This window comes from Syngnathus acus, chromosome 10 (assembly GCF_901709675.1).
Source record: "Syngnathus acus chromosome 10, fSynAcu1.2, whole genome shotgun sequence".
In the NCBI taxonomy this organism is placed as follows: domain Eukaryota; kingdom Metazoa; phylum Chordata; class Actinopteri; order Syngnathiformes; family Syngnathidae; genus Syngnathus; species Syngnathus acus.
In genome coordinates, this window is record NC_051095.1 from 27,002,217 (window position 1) to 27,024,400 (window position 22,184).

At 44.0% G+C, this 22,184-nt stretch overlaps 2 protein-coding genes and 1 long non-coding RNA gene across 17 annotated transcripts in view; all 3 read right to left on the reverse strand.

The window, feature by feature from the left end:
* The window catches only part of LOC119129515 (ETS-related transcription factor Elf-2-like), an 84,314-nt gene extending 64,962 nt beyond the window's left edge, over window positions 1-19,352 (reverse strand). For 5 of the 15 annotated variants that reach the window (XM_037262852.1, XM_037262856.1, XM_037262851.1 and 2 more), the window contains exon 1: window positions 19,071-19,352. The gene's annotated coding sequence lies outside the window, so the exon portion shown is untranslated. Of the gene's footprint in view, window positions 1-7,653; window positions 7,784-17,676; window positions 17,785-17,858; window positions 17,998-18,505; window positions 19,025-19,070 lie in introns of those variants that run through there. The other 10 variants (XM_037262853.1, XM_037262844.1, XM_037262845.1 and 7 more) reach the window with 10 other exon arrangements.
* The window catches only part of tctn1 (tectonic family member 1), a 1,200,810-nt gene that overhangs the window by 753,963 nt on the left and 424,663 nt on the right, over window positions 1-22,184 (reverse strand). The gene's annotated exons all lie outside the window — the stretch shown is intronic.
* The window catches only part of LOC119129586, a 539,655-nt gene that overhangs the window by 437,378 nt on the left and 80,093 nt on the right, over window positions 1-22,184 (reverse strand). The window lies entirely within an intron of this gene.

Sequence of the window (22,184 nt, forward strand, 5' to 3'; positions counted from 1 at the left end):
GGATCTCGGAGCAGCAGTGGGCCCCAGAGATGCGGCATGTAGGCCCACCGGTGTGAAGACGCCCTACTGCCCGTCAACCACTGTCCTGGCTGTGGGTAAACACCTCCAGCTATGGGTAAATAGTGAAGACCTCAACGGTGGACCAGGCGGAGGATGATGGCTGACCTAAGGGGAGCGTCACAACAGCTGGGAAGGCAAATGAAGGCTGCAGCAGAAAAGGGTCACGTCGTCTTGATCTCTCTTCTCTCTCTACACCAGTGGTTCTTAACCACCCCCTGGGGGTGCGAGAATGCTTCTTAGGGGGTGCGAGGATACCCTGGGGGAAATTTACAAATTTTCAGGGATAATGGTCAGGTAACCGAAAAAAGTGGAAAAATTCTGGAAATCAAGAAGTCATTGTGTTAATTGGCATTAGGGATAATGCTAATTAAGCCTTATAGCTGTAAAGTAAACCAATTATTATTATTATAATCATTTAGGGTTAGGTTTAGGGGTGCGAGAACTGGTTGGTGAATTGAATAGGGTGCGAACAAGGAAAAAGGTTAAGAACCACTGCTCTACACCAACGATTTCTCCTCGTTGAAGCTCCTGAAGTATGCAGACGACACCACTCTCATCGGACTGATCCGGGACGGTGATGAGACTGCGTACAGACAGGAGGTGGAGCGGCTGGCCCACTGGTGCAGCCAAAACCACCTGGAGCTGAACCCGCTCAAGACCGTGGAGATGACAGTGGACTTCAGGCGAGACCCTTCACCACTTTCACCCCTCACTATCCGCAGTAAGACTATTCTCTACATAGACACCTTCAAGTTCCTGGGATCCACAATCTCTCGGGACCTGAAATGGACCAGCCACATAGACTCTGTCCGGAAGAAGGCCCAGCAGAGGTTGTACTTCCTGAGACAGCTCAAGAAGTTCAACCTGCTGCGGGAGCTGCTGAAGACCTTCTACACTGCCATCATCCAGTGTGTCCTCTGCACCTCCATCACTGTCTGGTTTGGATCGGCCTCCAAACAAGACAAGCACAGACTGCAACGGACAATCAGGACTGCAGAAAAGATAATTGGAATCAACCTCCCATCTACCCAAGACTTGTACCTGTCCAGGACCAGGAAACGTGCAAGTAACATCTCTTCAGACCCATATCACCCAGGTTGCAGTCTGTTTGAAGTACTCCCCTCCGGACGGAGTTATAGAGCTCTGTACGCCAAAACCAGCAGACACAGAGACAGCTTCTTCCCCCAGGCTGTTGCTCTGATGAACTCACACCACTCAGAGTCTCAGAGTCATTGCTGTATAACAACATCCTGCTCTCCACACCTTTTTTGAATTGTCTACACTTTGTACTGTGTCCTCTCTGCATCCATTGCAGCCTGGACATCCTGGAAGAGGGACCCTCCCATCTGTGGTCTCTTCTCGTGGTTTCTCATTTCCCCTAGTTGGAGTTTTGAGTTTTTCCTTGCCCTCCTGGGAGTTCAAGATCAGGGGATGTTTGAGAATATTTGTCATTTTTCACGTCCTGAGTGTTGTTAGTCACCTAAATGGCTGAACAGAAGGTGTGATGTACGAAGGCCTTAGGAACAACAAGGCCACCAGTCCAGATGGGATCCCAGCACAGATCATAAAAGCAGGTGGACCAGAGCTCCTGTACCACATCCACGCCCTCCTCCTCAAGGTCTGGGAAAAAGAAGAGCTTCCCTCAGAGCTCAGAGATGCTCTAATAGTGACCATATTTAAGAAGGGGGACAAGGCAGAGGGGCATCTCACTCCTGTCAACAACAGCCAAAGTCATTGCCCATGTTCTGGCGAACCGACTGCTACCACTGTGAGGAAATACTCCCAAAATCACAGTGTGGTTTCCGTCTATCCAGAGGTACAGCCGACATGATCTTCACGGCACGCCAACTCCAGGAGAAATGCCGTGAACAAGGGCAGCCTCTGTACATGGCCTTCATAGACCTGACAAAGGCCTTTGACACTGAAGACCGCCAGGCCCTGTGGAGTATACTAACAAGGTACGACTGCCATGAGAAGGCCATCAGGGTACTGAGGCTTCTACATGACGGCATGTCAGCCACAGTGCTCACCAACAGCGGCTCGGAGTCCAAGCCCTTCACAGTCGAAACTAGTGTGAAACAGGAATGCATCATTGCACCAACCCTGTTCGCAATCTTCATAGCTGCAATACTCCACCTTATTGGCGAGGAGCTGCCTCAGGGGATCCCAATTGTCTACAGGACTGATGGCAGGCTCTTCAACTTGCTCAGGTACAAAGCCAAGCGCAAGGTCTCCAACACCACCATCAGGGATCTCCAATATGCTGATGATAACGCCATCACAGCACACTCTGCCGAGGACCTCCAGGGATTTCTGAATGCGTTTGCTAAGGCAAACAGAGCCCTGGGTCTAACATTGAACATCATGTCATGATGGCGCCGCGGACGGCCGCCTCGGTGTGTCGCTCTCTGCTACTTTGTCTTATTTTGTGTGTTTTCTGTGTCTTCTCCTGTCCATCCCAGATCACTTTTACCAGAGAAGAACTGTTAAACATTGGACAGTCTTCTCCTGGTATTTTCTCCCCAGTTTTCTCTGATCCAGACTGTTAGAGATTTTAGCCGGTGCTATACAAGTTAGCATGCCGAAGACGGCGGCGTGGCAAACGCGCCGGAGCCCTTGTAAAGCTGAGGCAGAGAGGGTTCCGTTCTCCCCTACCATCAATTCATCTGGCGAATGTCTGATAATCTGTCGGATAATATAATAATGGGCAATTTCAATATCCACATGAATTTACTGTCAGAGCCACTTACATCGGCGTTTCAGACTTTAACTGATACATTTGGTTTTACGCAAGCCATACAGGCAGCAACGCATAAGAATGGAAATACCTTAGATCTGGTATTATCCCGAGGGCTGGCAACCTCAAATATAACAGTACTGCCATACACTACTGTTATGTCTGATCATTACTAAATAAAATTTGAAATTTTAGTTCTTTGTCAAAGACAAGAGCGCAATCAGAATTCCAGCAGCTGTAATATTAACTCCGTAACTGCGACTGTGCTATCTGAGTTACTGCTGCCGGCAAATGCCATATTTCCCGCATATATCGGTTCTATTGATAATCTTACAAATGAATTCAATTTTTGTTTTTTTAATTGCATTACAGAAAATAAAGAACTTTATCACAATATTCTAATTTTCTGAGACAGTCCTGTATGGATAACCGTACTATCACTCAGAGTGATACTGTAACTAATCTCAGGGTAATATTTGACCAAACGCTCTCCTTTCAAAAGCACATTAAGAACATAACTAGAATTGCGTTTTTTTCACCTTCGTAATATTGCTAAGATTCGTCCGATCCTCTCGACCAGTGATGCGGAAACTATTATACGTGTGTTTATTACGTCGCGCCTGGACTACTGTAACGCATTATTCTCTGGTCTTCCTAAGTCCAGTATCAAAAGTCTACAGTTAATACAAAATGCTGCTGCAAGGCTGCTCTCACGGACAAGAAAATTTGATCACGTTACCCCATTATTAGCCAACTTACATTGGCTCCCGGTCTATTTAAGATATGACATCAAGGTTCTTCTATTAACCTATAAATCATTGCATAGCTTAGCGCCTTCATATCTCGTCGAACCAGTTGTTCCTTACATTCCGTCTCGTAACCTCCGCTCGCAAAACGCTAGTCTTTTAGTGACCCCGAGGGCCAAAAGAATTTCTGCATTTTCTATTCGGGCTCCAGAGCTTTGGAATGCCCTACCAATGGATATTAGAACTGTACCTCAGTAGAAACATTTAAGACACGTCTAAAGACACATTTCTATGATATGGCCTTTAATTAACCTGTAGTGGCCGATTCGGCTGGAGTTTGTGTTTTCGCTCCCTCCCCCCCATCACTCCCCGGCTGGGGAGGTGGTTAGGTGACACCCAAGCTGACAGCGGCCGTCTGGATTCTCGTGGACCAATCAAGATGAGGAAACTGCAGCGGATTAGCCCCCTCGAAGACACTGCCAGGACAATTGAGGGCACTTCCTGCAGCTTTTCGCTTTGAATTGGACATTCACTTTTTCTTTGATTTTTTTTTACATTATGTATTTTATGTGCCCTCTCTGCATCCATTGCAGCCTGGTGATCCTAAAAGGGGGATCCTCCCATCTGTTGTCCCTTCTCAAGGTTTCTCATTTTTCCCCTAGTAGGGGTTTTATGAGTTTTTTCCTTGCCCTCTTGGGAGCTTAAGATCAGGGGATGCTTTGAGAATACCGTATTATAAGACGACACCCTCTTTTTCAAGACTCAAGTTTGAAAAAAGACTTTTTGAACACCAAATTTAATTTTTATACAGAAAATAATTACATCTGAAACAAATGATTATAACAATATATTCGAGAGAAAAAGCAAGTTATTTTGCCTTATTCAAATCATGCAAAAACTGTCTATCACATCTTAATATCTGAACATTTAAATATGTAAACTAAAGTGCAATCACATTTGTAAATGAATGGCTTCTGGTTTTTGAAATGTAAATAAACCAACCTACTGTGATAAAACAACAAAATTGCAATAACTGCATTAACCATCAAAGTGAAGTCTTACTGTAGTCTTGAAAAAAATCTGAATAAGGAAAAACATTGCAATAAAATAATGCAAACTGCTACCGCTATTGTTGGGGAGCCTGAGGTCTGTATAGGGGGTTGGCTCGGATGGTTATGCTCTTTTCGCCCCCGGGTGTCGGTCAGAGCACAGGAGGGAAGACGTTGTTCTGTTTTGATTGCTTTACTGAATTATTGGCAAAAAAATAACCATAAATGAAATACTCTCGGTAACACACCAAACATAAGTTATCGATCGAGACAACAAAACACATTTGCTGGCGACCGTTAGTCGCCGTGCCGCTGCGTAACGGCTACTCGTACAATGCGAGGCAAACTTAAAGGGGCGCGCTGGAGCCGTCAATCAAACGGCGCGGCGCGCGCACGAAGCAAACCGCGATCGGACAACGACACAACAGTGGACAGTAGTAACAATGAAATGTATATGCTCACTTTGTGTCGAAGACGCACACAATCACAGCAACATACTCAGTCGATACCAGCAACCTTTAATTTACCGCTGCGCACAAGTGAAAATCGGTATAATGTCTAGACCCCGAATATAAGACGACCCCCACTTTTTTAGTCTTATTTCAATGCAAAAAACATCGTCTTATATTCAGGCCAAAACGGTAATTGTCAATTTGTTTTGTATATGTGAAGCCCTTTGAGACTGCTTGTGATTTAGGGCTATATAAAAAAACTTGACTTGACTTCACTTCACTGGAAAATCAAAGGGAGGTGGTCTATGTTTCTATATTAATGAACGTTGGTGTACTGATGTCACGGTGTTGAAAGAGTCTTGCAGCCCTCTCCTAGAAACCCTTTTCATAAACTGCCGGCCATTATATTCACCACGGGAGTTCTCCTCGATCGTCATGGCGGCTGTTTACATTCCACCACACGCACGTGCGAGTGAAGCCAGGCAGCTGCTGGCTGACCAGGTAACAGACATGGAGAAACTTCTACCAAACTCACTAATCATTGTTCTGGGTGATTTTAACAGAGCGAACCTCGCACACGAACTCCCCAAATACAGACAGCACATAACGTGTCCCACCCGAGGGGCACAGACACTGGACCACTGCTACACCGTAATAAAGGATGCATACCACTCTGTGGCTCGTGCAGCTTTAGGACTCTTGGACCACTGTCTAGTTCATCTGATCCCGGCCCACAGGCAGAAATTAAAAACTTCTAAGCCTGTGGTGAGGACTGTGAGGAAGTGGACAGTGGAGTCAAAGCAGGACCTCCAAGTCTGCTTTGATTGCACCGATTGGGAAGTTTTTGAAGCTGCAACTTCAGACCTGCATGAACTCACTGACACTGTCACATCATACATCAGTTTTTGTGAGGATTTGTGTGTGCAGACTAAGACCTTCTGCACGTACACCGAACCTCAGGATGCTGCGCAAAGCCAAGGAGGAGGCCTACAGGAGTGGCAACCGGGACCTGTTCAAGCAGACCAGGAACACACTGAACCGAGAGGTCAGGAAAGCCAAGAGGTGTTACGGGGAGAGCCTGGAGACACCTCTCTGCCAATCCTGATCCCTCAACAGTGTGGAAAGGTCTGCAGAGCATCACAGGCTTCAAGAAATTAACTTGAAACTAACACGTCCTGTGGCAAACCCAAGGCTTGCAAACCAGCTAAACAGGTTTTACTGCAGGTTTGAACAGTCCACCCACACAACAGGACCTCCTGCAGCACAATCAACATACTCACCTCCCCCACAACCGCTCTGTCCACACCTCCATCATCGTTATCACCTACTCTCTCTCTCTTACAGAAGCCGCGCCCGCACTCCAGATCCGCGAGGAGGTGGTGTCAGATGTTCCGGAGACAAAAGGTCAGGAAGGCACCGGGCCCAGACGGCGTGTCCCCTTCCTGCTTGAAAGTGTGTGCTGAACAACTGGCACCCACCTTTGCACGGATCTTCAACCGTTCCCTGGAGCTGTGTGAAGTTCCCTCGTGAGTCAAGAGCTCCACCATTGTAGCCACATACTCTGTCCGGAAGAAGGCCCAGCAGAGGTTGTACTTCCTGAGACAGCTCAAGAAGTTCAACCTGGTGCGGGAGCTGCTGAAGACCTTCTACACTGCCATCATCCAGTGTGTCCTCTGCACCTCCATCACTGTCTGGTTTGGACCGGCCTCCAAACAAGACAAGCACAGACTGCAACGGACAATCAGGACTGCAGAAAAGATAATAGGAATCAACCTCCCATCTATCCAGGACTTGTACCTGTCCAGGACCAGGAAACGTGCAAGTAACATCTCTACAGAACCTTCTCACCCAGGTTGCAGTCTGTTCGAACTACTCCCCTCCCGACGGCGTTACAGAGCTCTGTACACCAAAACCAGCAGACACAGAGACAGCTTCTTCCCCCAGGCGTTGGCGCTAATGAACTCACACCACTCTTAGAGTCTCAGAGTCATTGCTGTGCAATAACATCCTGCTCTCGACGCTTTATTTTGAATTGTCTGTATTATGTGTACTATGTGTCCACTCTGCATCCACTGCAGCCTGGTCATCCTAGAAGAGGGATCCTGCCATCTGTGGTCTCTTCTCAAGGTTTCTCATTTCCCCTAGAAGGAGTTTTGAGTTTTTTCTTGCCCTCCTGGGAGTTTAAGATCAGGGGAAGTTGGAGAATATTTGTCAATTTTCGCACATGTCCTGAGTGGTGTTAGTCACCTAAATGTTGAACAGATGCTGCGATGTACCAAAGTCAAATTCCTTGTTTGGCAGGCTCAAACATGGCCAATAAAAATTCTTGAATCTTGAATCACAAAGACCGAGGTCCTACATCAACCTCCACCCAACCAACCATCTACCCAACCCACCATAAAAGTGGACAACACCCCACTTGAAAACGTTGACCACTTCCCCTACCTTGGCAGCCTTCTTTCATCAAAAGCTGACATAGACTCAAAGATCGACCATCGCCTGTGCTGTGCTAGTGGAGCGTATGAGAGACTCAGGAAAAGAGTCTTTGAAGACCGGGATTTAAAGGCCCAAACAAAGCTCCTGGTCTACAGGGCTGTTGTCCTCCCTACCCTGTTGTATAAAGCTGAGTCATGGACCACCTATAGCCGGCACCTCAAAGCCCTGGAAGGACATCACCAGAGATCTCTGCGGAAGATCCTGAGGATCAGTTGGGAAGACAGACGCACCAACATCAGCGTTCTGGAGGAAGCAAACATGCTCAGCACCACCACCACAATAATGCAGCACCAACTCCAATGGACAGGTCATGTCATCCGCTTGCCCAACACACGCCTCCCCAAACAGATCCTCTACTCACAGCTGAAGCTCAGCGAGCTGCCGGCGGCCGAAAGAAACGCTTTACGGACAACATCAACGTCAGTCTGAAGAAGTTTCACGTCACATCAAATGACTGGGAGCACCTTGCACTGGACAGGCGCACTTGGAAAAAATCCTTGCAAGAAGGAGCTACATACAATGCGTGTGTTGGGTCATATGTTGTTGTTGCCTGGTACTTTGGTAAAGCTACAATATAGTTATATACTAGATCTGTGGAATAACTGGGGCCGCAACTGACGACGAGTCTGACGTCAGCGGCGCACGTAGGTCCGGAATCAACAGCTGTTTGGTTTTTTTGACACAGAGGATGAATATTCCGATAGATTTAATGATTTGGAGTGACACGGATGGTTCGTTAAAATTGTTCTTTATATTACATTTATCTGATATATCTAGTCCAGACATGGGCAAACTACGGCCCGCGGGCCACATCCGGCCCACGGGGCCATTTAATCCGGCCCGCCAAACCTGAATAAATTGTATTATTTTTTTTTTTTGGGTCATTTTCCCTGCAATTACTATGTTTCCCCAGTAGATGGGGAAGCGCCCGCCCGCGCATTTACTCCCGGGAGCCGTGTCGGAAAGCTCGGTGCACACTCATAAGTGCGTGTGCGTACTCAGTAGTACGTAGTAATTTCATCTATCAGTGCCGAATTTCGAGTGTAGGTTGTGACGTCAAGATTCTCGTAATTCGCGTGCTGAGTTTTCAGATACAGTTTTACGCTAATGCCACCCACAAACCTTCCCCTGGAATCCTTCCATTAAAATGAGTGGCCCGAAGAAAAGAAAGGTGGACACTGAGTGCCGAATGTTAAAAAAAGAGTGGACAATTTGGCTCAACCTACGTGTGTGAGAAGACGTTCAGCCACATGAACGTCAACAAAGCCCGTCACAGATCTAGGTTAACGGACCGACACCTCGGCTCTAGCCTAAGAATTACCACAACAAATTTTACTCCAGACTATGATGCACTAGCAAAAAAGGGAAACCAACAATACTATTGATTTCTAAATTACTTTATTTAGATGTATCCTTTCACTGATTCTTCAAGATGATGTATTTGATCAGAATGTTTGCCGTTGGATGTGATTTCGCCTCATTAGATAAACATATTTCATAAATCTGACCTGCAGGCGCGGAAGTGATGGAAAATGTTATTCATCATAACAGTGTCGTATTTAATAAGAATCACTGATAGTAGTTTTTTGGTGAAACTTTTTTTTAATGCTGTTAATAAATGCATTTGTTTTCAAAAAGCTTTTTTTAATATCCATGCTTTAGTATCTACTAAAAGTAAAAACCTTTTATGCAATGACCTTTACAATAGAACCCAATTCGGCCCGCAAGTCAAAAAGTTTGGCCACCCCTGATCTAGTCTGTGTGTGTTTTTTTTTTTTTAAGTGACACAAGACGAAGATTCCGATGGATTTAAAGATTTGGAGTGTCACGGATGGTTCGATAAAATTGTTGTTTATATTATTGTTATTTCATACATAGTTTATATATTGTTATATGGGCCTGTGGAAAAATTTGAACTGCAACTGACGACGAGTCCGACGTCAGCGGCGCACCGCACAGCGGCGTTGTTAACATAAAGGAGGACGAACTTGATCGATGGATTTAATGATTTGGAGTGACACAGATGGTTTGATAAACGTGTTATTTATGTTATAGTTATTTGAATAACTGTTAATGTTACATCAGGCCCGTTCTCAGCTCCTCGTTTGTGTTTACGTCACGTTAGCATACCGTATCGTTAACCTGTTGTTGCTGGTTCATGTCTGTTTTTGGTGTTGGATTTTGTCAAATAAATTTCCCTCAAAATGCGACTTAAACTCCGGTGCAACTTATATATGTTTTTTTCCTCTATATTGTGCATTTTATGGCTGATGCGACTTGTATTCCAGAGCGGCTTTTAGTCCGAAAAATACGGAAAATTATATACCGTAAATTCCGGACTATAAGCCGCGACTTTTTTCCAAAATTTTGAACCCTGCGGCTTATAGTCAGGTGCGGCTTATATAAGGATTTTTTTCGTGATTTTTGTGATGACTTGATCACTTTTATACACTGCGGTATCTTGAAGACAAAAACAACAACAAAAATACTATTTTGAAACACTACTATGGCTGCTGCTTATTCTGGCTGTGTTGCTTGTGACTATTATGAACTTTAGTAGGAATGCACGCTAGGTGACCTGCGTCAAAGGGCTCTAAACCCTTTCTCTTACTCTGCCATGTGACTCAGAGATTACACAAAGCAGTGGCGCTGTTTGGACCATCTGCATTGTATTAAAACCCAAACAATCAGCATTTAAATTCAATTCTTCTGACATTTTGCTCACCAAAAACAAGTTGTAATGAACGTGAACTTTTAATGCATTTTATTCAGAAGGTTACTTTGAACCCCGAGGCTTAAATGGCGGCGCGGCGTATTTATGGATTTTTACGGCCTCCAGGGGGCACTCTAGCAGGAAGCAAGAGTGAGACAGACGAAGAAGAGATAATGCGCCGAAGAAGACGTGCTAGTTTGTGTTTTGAACATTTCGCGGATCACGCACACACCCTCATCATGGAAAACACACGAAGAAATGCATTTGATGCAGCTTTTAAGTTAAAAGCAATCGATTTGGCTGTCAAAGAGGGAAATAGAGCTTAAATGGCGGCGCGGCGCGTCGTATTTATGGATTTTACGGCCTCCAGGGGGCGCTCTAGCAGGAAGCAAGAGCGAGACAGACGAAGAAGAGATAATGCGCCGAAGAAGACGTGCTAGTTTGTGTTTTGATAGGCGAATAGTGGCGTATAATTCACACAAAGAAGAGACAGAACGAGATCAAGACGGACATTACTGAAAGGAAGCTTTTATACACAAACCGTCATTATGGGGGACAAAAGAAATGCATATGAAGCCGCTTTTAAGCTAAAGGCAGTCGATGTTGATGACATTGTGTCGCGTCACCCTTTTCTTTATTTCGTGGTCCCGTCTACTCTGGAGCTATACGTGTCGCTCGCTAGTTTAATGTAATTTAGCGCTTTGTGCATGAATAAAATTAGCATGAACAGACCCTCATCACACTCGAAGAAATGCATAAAAGCGACGACGAAAGAGAGACTGAGAAAGTGTGAGGCGAATGATATCTAACGCTATTCCAATCGGACGCTGAGGAGGAAGACTTCGATGGTTTCAGTGCACAGGAGGAAGATGAAGACGATGAAGCTCTTTTTTTACTTTTACTGGTATGTTTTTTAACGAGCCCTGTTGGTGCTGTACTACCGTGTTGCTGCTGTGTTACCGCCGCGTCTCAATGACTTTTACCGGGTATGTTTTTTTTAATCCAGCCCTATTAGTCTTGTGTTACTTCCGTGTTGCTGCGGTATTACTGCCGCGTCACGGGCAGTGTTTGGAAAGAAATGTTAAGGTATGTTATTAAAACTTTAAAAAAGCTTTCTGTGTCCAGTCTTTCTTTGTTAATAACTCGCGTGCACACTTCCGTGTTGCTGCGGTACTACTGCTGCGTCACAGGCAATGTTTAGAAAGACATGTTAAAGTATGTTATTAAAACTTTAAAAAGGCTTTCTGTGAACGGTCTTTCTTTGTAAAAAAAACACGTGTGCACGTGCGGTTTATAGTCCGGTGCGGTTTATATAAGAAAAAAACTAAAATATCCCCCAATTTTAGCTGGTGCGGCTTATAGTCCGGTGCGGCTTATAGTCCGGAATTTACGGTATATATATAATTTCTGATCGTTTTTGTGACTTAAATATGGCACTTTAAAGTGTTACTTATTGTATTTCATTTATTTTTTCCTCCTTTCATGTTTTAAATATGTTGGAAATAAAGACATATCAATCAATCAATCTATATATATATATATATATATATACACGCACACACACATGCACACGCGCACACACTCACACACACACACACTCACACACACACACACACACACACACACACACACACACACACACACACACACACACACACACACACACACACACACACACACACACACACACACACACACACACACACACACACACACAGTAGAGAGGTACGAGTATTTTGGTGCCAAATTGATAGCTGTTTTTAGACATTTTAATTGAAAGTCTAACAATGATTTCCAATGAAGAAATTGTGATTGCTTCCACCTTTCTACTACATCATGAACCAAGACAGAGGGGAGAGGTGTGTGGCCCTTTTCCTCTTTAAAAGTAGGCATTTTTAAAGGCATTCATTGTTTAATTATTTCTCCACATGAATGGATAAAATAGAAAATGTTAACTTTTTTCATTTTTCTGATTAAAAAAATAATATATAAACTGGGCTAGTTAGTGAAAAATGAACCATCTTCGCATTGCCGTCCATTTAATGAATGAAAAAACAAAATGAAATACTGCTGAACCTCAATTTTACACGCTTCAATTCTACGCGACTTTCTGTCTTAACGCGGTTTGGTCATGGATCCCAATTTTTTTCATTGTATTTTTAATGGTTGATATAAACACCATACTAAATGACTAGCTTGAACTTTAGCGCTCTAGTGATTTAATTTCTGTGACAAATTTAAAGGCGTTTGATAAGAAGCCCTAACAGCACAGAAATGGCAATCAGTAAGGGCTGTTTGATCTTTATGACTGCTTATGCTAATAGGATAAGACGTGTCGATGATCGCTAGCCCGATTGGTAAGATAATAATTTTCTAAGGATGGAACCACCTGGCAGGAGGTCAAGAGGAAGACCAAAGAGGAGATTTATGGATGGAGTGAAAGAGGACATGAAGTTAGTTGGAGTGAGAGAAGAGGATTCACAGGATAGGGTGAGATGGAAACAGATGGTTCGCTGTGGCGACCCCTGAGGGGACTAGCCCAAAGATAAAGAAATCATATTAATTTTCACACCGAACAATGTTATTCCCCAAATGCAAACACGGAATCTTAGTACATTTCGCTCTACTGCAATTTCCCAATACACTCATATGTATGGCTCTGATTTTATTACACTTCAAAGACTTTCTAGCTAAAGCGCTTCGGAATTCTTGCCCATTCTTCCTTGCAAAACAGCTCGAGCTCAGTGAGGTTGGATGGAGAGCGTTTGTGAACAGCAGTCTTCAGCTCTTTCCACAGATTCTCGATTGGATTCAGGTCTGGACTTTGACTTGGCCATTCTAACACCTGGATGCGTCTATTTGTGAACCATTCCATTGTAGATTTGGCTTTATGTTTTGGATCATTGTCCTGTTGGAAGATAAATCTCCGTCCCAGTCTCAGGTCTTTTGCAGACTCCAACAGGTTTTCTTCCAGAATGGTCCTGTATTTGGCTCCATCCATCTTCCCATCAATTTTAGCCATCTTCCCTGTCCCTGCTGAAGAAAAGCAGGCCCAAACCATGATGCTGCCACCACCATGTTTGACAGTGGGGATGGTGTGTTCAGGGTGATGAGCTGTGTTGCTTTTACGCCAAACATATCGTTTTGCATTGTGGCCAAAAAGACCAGAGCACCTTCTTCCACATGTTTGGTGTGTTTCCCAGGTGGCTTGTGGCAAACTTTAAACGAGACTTTTTATGGATATCTTTGAGAAATGGCTTTCTTCTTGCCACTCTTCCATAAAGGCCAGATTTGTGCAGTGCACGACTGATTGTTGTCCTATGGACAGACTCTCCCACCTCAGCTGTAGTTATCTGCAGTTCATCCAGAGTGATCATGGGCCTCTTGGCTGCATCTCTGATCAGTCTTCTCCTTGTTTGAGATGAAAGTTTGGAGGGACGGCCGGGTCTTTGTAGATTTGCAGTGGTCTGATACTCCTTCCATTTCAATATAATTGCTTGCACAGTGCTCCTTGAGATGTTTAAAGCTTGGGAAATCTTTTTGTATCCAAATCCGGCTTTAAACTTCTCCACAACAGTATCTCGGACCTGCCTGGTGTGTTCCTTTGTCTTCATGGTTCTCTCTGCGCTTTAAACAGAACCCTGAGACTATCAAAGAGCAGGTGCATTTATACGGAGACTTGATTACACACAGGTGCATTCTATTTATCATCATCAGTCATTTAGGACAACATTGGATCATTCAAAGATCCTCACTGAACTTCTGGAGTGAGTTTGCTGCACTGAAAGTAAAGGGGCCGAATAATATTGCACGCCCCACTTTTCAGTTTTTTATTTGTTAAAAAAGTTTAAATTATCCAATAAATTTCATTCCACTTCATGATTGTGTCCCACTTGTTGTTGATTCTTGACAAAAAATTAAAATTTTATATCTTTATGTTTGAAGCCTGAAATGTGGCGAAATGTTGAAAGGTTCAAGGGGGCCGAATACTTTCGCAAGGCACTGTACACGCACGCATGCGGATGTGCACACAAAATGGGAGGGAAAAGTATGGGAATCCATTGGATTTCTTAAATTTCTGCATTAATTGGTCATTAAATATAGTGTGTTCCTCTAAATCACAACGATAAACTGTCAACTTGAACCTTTACCACACAAAAATTTTCACATATTTAAACAGGGAGAAAAAATAATAATGAACCCTTGGATTTAATAAGTGGCTGACACTTTTTTGAGAGCAATAACCTGTACTAAATAGATCAGATGTGACCAACGATCAGAATGAATTCTGGACCATTTCACTTATCAAAATGATTGCTGTTTAGCGATAGTCCTGGGATGTCTGATGTGAGTAGCTCTCGAGGTTATGCCACAAGATCTCAATTCGGTTGTGGACAGGACTGTCTGGGTCACTCCTGAACACATACATTTTTCTTTTGAAGTAATTCTGTTGTTCATTTTCTTTTGAGTGGATGATTGTCCTCTTGTGTGAGTGCGAGTGCGGATGGTTGTTCATCATGCCCTGCGATTGGCTGGCAACCAGTTCGGGGTGTCCCCTGCCTACTGCCCGATGAGTGCTGGGATAGGCTCCAGCACGCCCGCGACCCCGGTGGGGACAAGCGATATAGAAAATGGATGGATGGATTGTCCTATTGCAACTAGAGATTAGAGATGCACCGATCCGATATCTGGATCGGATATCGGCCCCGATTCAACAAAATTGATGGATCGGGTATCGGAAAATGCAGCCGATCTGTGAGCCGATCCTTTCCTTAATCTATTGGGACGCGGGCTACGTCATACGTCAGCAGCACGTGTGCCGCGGGACGCGGCTACGTCATACGTCAGCAGCACGTGTGCCGCATGCCACGAGAGTTTTCTAAACAAACGCAAACATGGAGCGAACGAAAGAGTCAGCTGTGTGGAGGTACTTTAAACTGAACACGCCAACTAGCTCGACGGCAGTTTGTAATGTCCGCAAAGCTAATGTTGCCAGGGGTGGTGGTAGTACTGCCAGGTATAGTACTAGTACTAAGCGGAGCTTGTTTTCAGGGAGCACTTCTCATTGCTGCTTAAATGAGCATTTAGAGCATCAACAGGTCATGAGTGATGTGGAACGGCACCTAATGTTTACATGTTTACTATTTATTTTAATATTTGGTTACTGTGTGCTTGATCACCCTTTCTATATTTGCCCAGTGCAGTTTCAGCTGCAACATTTGTATTTTTTCTTAAGAAGTTTGTATCCTAATTTACTTGAATTTAAATGCTAATACACTTTATTGCTGCTGTTGCACAATTTATGTTGCAAATAAATAGTTCATTGCATTAATCTGCTTTATCTTGTTACATTTTGTCTTAGGAATGAACTGTGTAGTCATGCCTGATGCCATTGCCTTTAGTCTTTTCTGTTCCACATGTAGAGGTATGTAGCTTGTTAAGTCAACCATAATATCGGATCGGTATCGGGTATCGACCGATACGCAAAGCCACGGCATCGGTATCGGTATCGAAACTGAAAAAGTCGGATCGGTGCATCTCTAATGGTAACACCCATCCTCGTTTGAGATTCAATTGATGGACGGATGGCCTCAAGTTATTCGTCAAAGTTTCTTAAAATTTATTAACCAATTTTTTCAATTGATAAGTTGTCCAGGCCCTAAGAAGCAAAGCACACCCGTACCATGATGCTCGCTCCATCATGCTTCACAGTTGGGATAAGGCAGTGGTTCCCAAACTTTTGCAGGCTGGCGCCCCCTTTGGCTCCCCAGTGAATTCCTAGCGCCCCCCCCCCCCCAAGGACCGGCATTTATATAAATAAATAATACATTTATATAAATAAATAAATAATACATTTATAATATCATTACCATTACGTTGAATTAGTGGGAGCACTGAGTTTGTTTCTCAGAAACGAGCCGGTCCCATCTAGACGTAATCGGAGACAATGACACCCGAAGTGATTTAAGGTTTGTCTTTTATTGCAGGATGCTTGGTCTCCATGTGTTGAAGCAGTTTTGAATGCTTCACTGCCTGGTTAGTTAGCCTGTCGCCACATATTAGCTTTACGGGCTCGACTGGGGAAACATGTCACGTGACCGGGACGAGTGTCTTGACCTGAATTAATTGATCGTCGATAAAAAAAAAAATTCTGTGCGGCTTGGCGGCCCGGTACCAAGTGACCCACGGACCGGTACCGGTCCGCGGCCCGGTGGTTGGGGACCACTGCCCTAACCAGCTCAACCCAACACAACACGGCGCGTTCTGGCGAGTCCGCAATTTCATGTTGACTTGAACTCAAGATGATGTTGACCGCCAGAATGCGGTTTTTATTATAAGATAAAATTCTGAACATTACAAGCTTGAAATTACAAACCTGAGCTTTTGCTTTTGTAGTCTATGCTGTCGGATCTGACTGGGCCAGAGCGGCGTGTTGTGTACAAATCGACTGCCGCCCCCCTACCGCCCCTTTCTTCCTCACCGCCCCCCCAGAGCTTTCCACCGCCCCCAGGGGGGCGGTACCGCCCACTTTGGGAACCACTGGGATAAGGTAATCTATTAACTGACTTTGATGGGCAACTCGCGTATATACTAATCATATCAAACTGGCAGTGAATGCGTAAATCTATCCCAGACGTTGCCTTTCCCTCTACACATTTTCAACCTTCCCGGAAAAATAGAACACATTACAACTCCCCAAACAAAAATATGTCCAAACTGGAACACTTAGCATCTCTTAGCCCATTCAAGACAGGACCGCGTTACGACATTTCAACCACTAGAGCGCTGTTACACATTTCTACCTTTAACACTGAGAGCGCAGATGCGTCATTTCTGTTTTCCTTGACTAATTCTTGATCCTGTAGTCAATGAAATGCATCAGAATTATCACGTCACGGCACCTTTGGTTTGTAGAATTTTTAAAAAAGTGACAACGTATTTAAGGACTTCAAACCAGGCGAACCATTAGAGGGGTTTTGTGGATAAAAAATATGTTTGCGGACAACGGGGAAGAAGATGATTTTTAAAGCTTCAAGTCAGAATGGAGGATTAATTTTAATCGAGGCTGTTTCAAACGCACCTGTAATGGTATAATCTTTTAAATTATACTGAATATTTATATAAATTAACTCAGGTTTGGTGAAAGCCACAAGGGTAAGCTCTCAAATGTTTTTGGATTTATTATTAATTATCAGCTACAGGGGCTGAGATATCAATTATTTAGTAGGCATTGACAATATTGTTGAATTTCCAGGAACACTTCAGGTTTTCAGGAGTGCTTCTAAAGTGGCCCATAGGCATGTAATGCCAGGCACTTTAGGCCTTAATGGGTTATTGGTAAATCTGTCAACAGAGATGTTGGCATGTGCCAGTGATTTCTGTAAATCATGAGTTGACACTCGGGTTCTTTTTTTTTTTTTACCTCACTGAGCATTCTGCGCTGAGCTCTTGCAGTCATCTATAGGATGGCCACTCCATGGAAGAGAAGCAACAATGCTGAACTTTCTCCATTAATAGGCACTTTTTCTAACTGTGGAATGATGAACATGAAGAATTCAGAGATACTTTTGTCAGCATTACACAATTTATAAATAAAGTCCTGACCTCAACCCAACTGAAATGGTGTGGCATGACCTTAAGAGCTAATCACACCAGACATCTTAGGAACCTTGCGGAGCTGCAACAATTTTGGAGAGGAATGGTTCAAAATTCCTCCTCATTGTTGCGCAGGCCTGATCTGCAACTACAGGAAAGGTTTTATGAAGGTTATTATTGCCAAAGCGGAGTCAACCAGTTATTAAATCCTAGGGTTTACGGTTTCCTCCTGTCCTGACCTGTGAACATGCAAATGTTTTCAATAAAAAAATAATGTTTGTGCGGTAATCGGCTGGCAACTGGTTCAGGGTGTCCCCCGCCTACTGCCCGATGACTGCTGGGATAGGCTCCAGCACGCCCGCGACCCCCGAGGGGATAAGCCGTAAAGAAAATGGATGGATGGATGGATGGATGGATGGATGGATGGATGGATGGATGGATGGATGGATGGATGTGTGGTATGAGTTTAAGCATCCTGCTCATTCTTGTGATTTGGATGAACATTTTAAGACCAATTTATGCATAAGTGCATGACCACCCGAAAAGGTTCACTTATTTTTCATCCTACTGTACAGACACACAAGATCCGATTCTGTAAAATAAACGCTGATTTGCTAATACAATACTCTTGTTAAAAGTAAATAATATTAACGTACCCGATGACGGAGGGCTCTGAAATCTGGATAGTGTCAACTAAAATTAATAATTCACCGTCAGTGCACCTGGCATCGTTTACTGGCATGAGTTACAAATGATAAAAACAATAACAGCAATTCACCAAGTTCATTAGCACTTACTTTATGAACGATGTTGCGTTTTGTTCAAGATGTCCGTCGTTGAGCAAGGAAAACAACGACTAAGTCTATCGCAACTTAATGTTTACTTTTTGTACGATTCTGTTGCAACCTGACACCGATCCAACATCAGCAACTACTTGGCAAGGATGTAACAAAGGTTTGCCAACTAAGCTGCAAGTGCTAAAAGTCTAGTTTCTTTGATAGCTGTACGAAATGTTGACATAAGATATTTATTAGTTAAGTCTAAATTTGTAGTGATCCTACGTAACGTAGCGGTGTTAGCATTAGCAATTAGCTTCCTTGGGTGCTAAATACCGTCATATAAAACAGAAGTCCTTGGTGAGTAAGAGCAGCAAAATAATCTATTTCAGGTAATTGTAACGTGCAATTGCAACTCATCGGTGTGTTATTGCCTTCATCTTACCTTGCTATGCTGTGCAATCAATAAGGACGCTCCACAGCTAACGTAACCTGGGCCTGATTTAGCCGTAAATTGACAGTACAAGAAAAGCCAATTTCACTTGACTAAACAATGTTTTCAAATCCCTCTGCCACTCGAAAAAATGTGCAGACGATCCTCGAAACCGGGTTAGATTCCGGATTACTAGGTCGTGTGCCTTACTTATGTTTTGGTTTGTATCAGTACTTTGCTACCATCAATGTAGCTTTCCGGCGCGCAGTCTCGTAGCAAAACAGACACTGCGGGTCAAAGCGTCAAAGCTGTGACGTCACTAGGGCCAACCCCCATTATCAGAATATCAAGCGCTTGGCACAAAACCTGAAAGTAAACAGAAAATCTATCAGAAATAGTCGTTTCAATAGATCATTCGAAAAAGTCGTCTCAATAAATGACAGTAAACTATCAATTAAAAAATGTCTCCTCGAGAGGAGACTGTTATGTGAACTTCACATACTCCATATTTGAACAGAACTGCTTCTCAGTGAAAGCTCTTTTCCATTAACTGTTTGAGATTGTAACAGTCTGAAACAGTTTGAATTGAAAGATGGTCAGACCTGCAATCACAATAGATATCAATGATAGTAAATAGCTTAATATTTGTAAATATGGAAATATTTGTAAATATGGAAATAATTGTGTCTCTGTGATGTATCAGGACTTTTGTTGACGGCCTCTTTTGCTGGTACTTTTGGACGACTTTTAAGTGCAATGAACAACAGCAAAAACAAATATACTGAAAATAACCACTGCCACCGCACTTCTGTTACCCTGCATTCTGCACTTTACTAAACCTTGTCCACTCAATGTGCTAAAAGCCACAAATTAATGTGAAGGCGAAGGCTTTCACACTTATGTTATTCTACACCATTCACTTTATTAGTGTGAAGGCGAAGTCGCGTTTTTTTTCATAGTTTGGGTGGGGGGGCGACTTATACTGAGGAGCGACTTATATGTGGATTTTTTCATAAATTTTCAAAATTTAAAAAAAAAAAAAAAGTGAAACCGCGATGTAGCAAGGGATTACTGTAATTTGAATTTCAAGTGACGTCAGCAGCGCGGCGCGGCGCGGCGGTTGTTTACATAAAGGACAAAGATTCGATCACAGGATGACGAAGATGACGAAGGGCCCCACGTACTACCGGCATCATTAGCGGCTTTGTTTGTGACACGGAGGATGAAGAGTTTGAAGGTTTTAATGATTTGGAGTGACACAGAAGGTTTGAGAAACTATTATGGCTTTTACACATGGCCGGTCCTACCCTACGGAGCTCTCTTTCACCTCCGTGGATGGAAGTCGGGGGCCGGCGCTCGGCCGGGTGGCTGTCCGGGGACGGTGGATGGGGCTCGGACATGGCTTTTACGCACGCCCAGTCCTACTCTACGGAGCTCTCTTTCACCTCCGTGGATGGAAGTCGGGGGCCGGTGCTCGGCCGGGTGGCTGTCCGGGGACGGTGGATGGGGCTCGGACATGGCTTTTACGCACGCCCGGTCCTATTCTATGGAGCTCTCTTCCACCTCCGTGGCTGGAAGTGCTACCTCCGGGGATGGCGCCTGGAAGTCGACGCCGGTGCTTGGGGCCGTGTGGCGGTGAACTATTTATGTTTTAGTTATTTGATATATTTTATTTTGTGTAGCAACTTGTAGATGTTTTTATCGTTACAGGTCAGTAGTTGTTGGCTCGTTGAACTCTTGTTTTGTTAAATAAAGAGCCGTTTACCAAACCCACGTCTTTCCTTGTACTTTGTTAATGCTACAATATAGTTATATACTAGATCTGTGGAATAACGACGAGGCTGACGTCAGGGCGCACGCACGCGCGGCGTTGTTGACAAAGGACGAGGAATTTGATCGATGGATTTAAAAGTTAAAAAAGTTAAAGTCCCAATGATTGTCACACACACATCTGGGTGTGGTGAAATTTGTCCTCTGCATTTAACCCATCCCCGTGTGATTTTGATCCATCCCCTGGGGGAGAGGGGAGCAGAGAGCAGCAGCGGTGCCGCGCTCAAGAATCATTTGGTGATCTAACCCCCCAATTCCAACCCTTAATGCTGAGTGCCAAGCAGGGAGGCAATGGGTCCCATTTTTATAGTCTTTGGTATGACCCGGCCGGGGTTTGAACCCACAACCTTCCGGTCTCAGGGCGGACACTCTACCACTAGGCCATTGAGCTGGTTAATGATTTGGAGTGACACAGATGGTTTGATAATATTATTGCTTATATAATAGTTATTTGATATATAATTTATATATCGTAATATGGGTCTGTGGAATATTTTGAAGTGCAAGCGCCGTCAGCGGCGCGCACCCATTGTTGACATAAAGGATGATCGATGGATTTAATGAATTGGAGTGACACATGGTTTTATAAACGTGTTATTTATGTAATAGTTATTTGAATAACTCTGAATGTTACGTCAGGCCCGTTCTCAGCTCTTCGTTTCTGTTTATGTTACGTTAGCATACCTATCGTTTAGCCTGTTGTTGCTCGTTTATGTCTGTTCTTGGTGTTGGATTTTGTCGAATAAATCTCCCCCAAAATGCGACTTATACTCCGGAGCGACTTACATATGTTTTTTTTTCACGTTATTGTGCATTTTATGGCTAATGCGGCCTATAATCCGGAGCGACCTTTAGTCCGAAAAATACGGTATGTTATTCTACACCATTCACTTTATTAGTGTGAAGGCGAAGACCTTATTCTACACCATTCACTTTATTATATATATATATTTATTATTATATCGAACACAATCCGTTCCAGAAGGCTGTTCGAGAAGTGAATCATATTTTCCCATTACAGATAATGGAAAAAAAATGACCCCTCCGTGAGTCGTCACCTTATCGTGGTGGAGGGGTTTGCGTGCCCCTATGATCCTAGGAGCCATGTTGTCTGGGGCTTCATGCCCCTGGTAGGGTCACCCATGGCAAACGGGTCCTAGGTGAGGGGCCAGACAAAGCACGGCTCATCAGCCCCTTATGATGAAAAAAATTAATGGATCACGTTTTCCCTCGCCCGGACGCGGGTCACCGGGGCCCCCCTCTGGAGCCAGGCCTGGAGGCGGGGCTCGAAGGCGA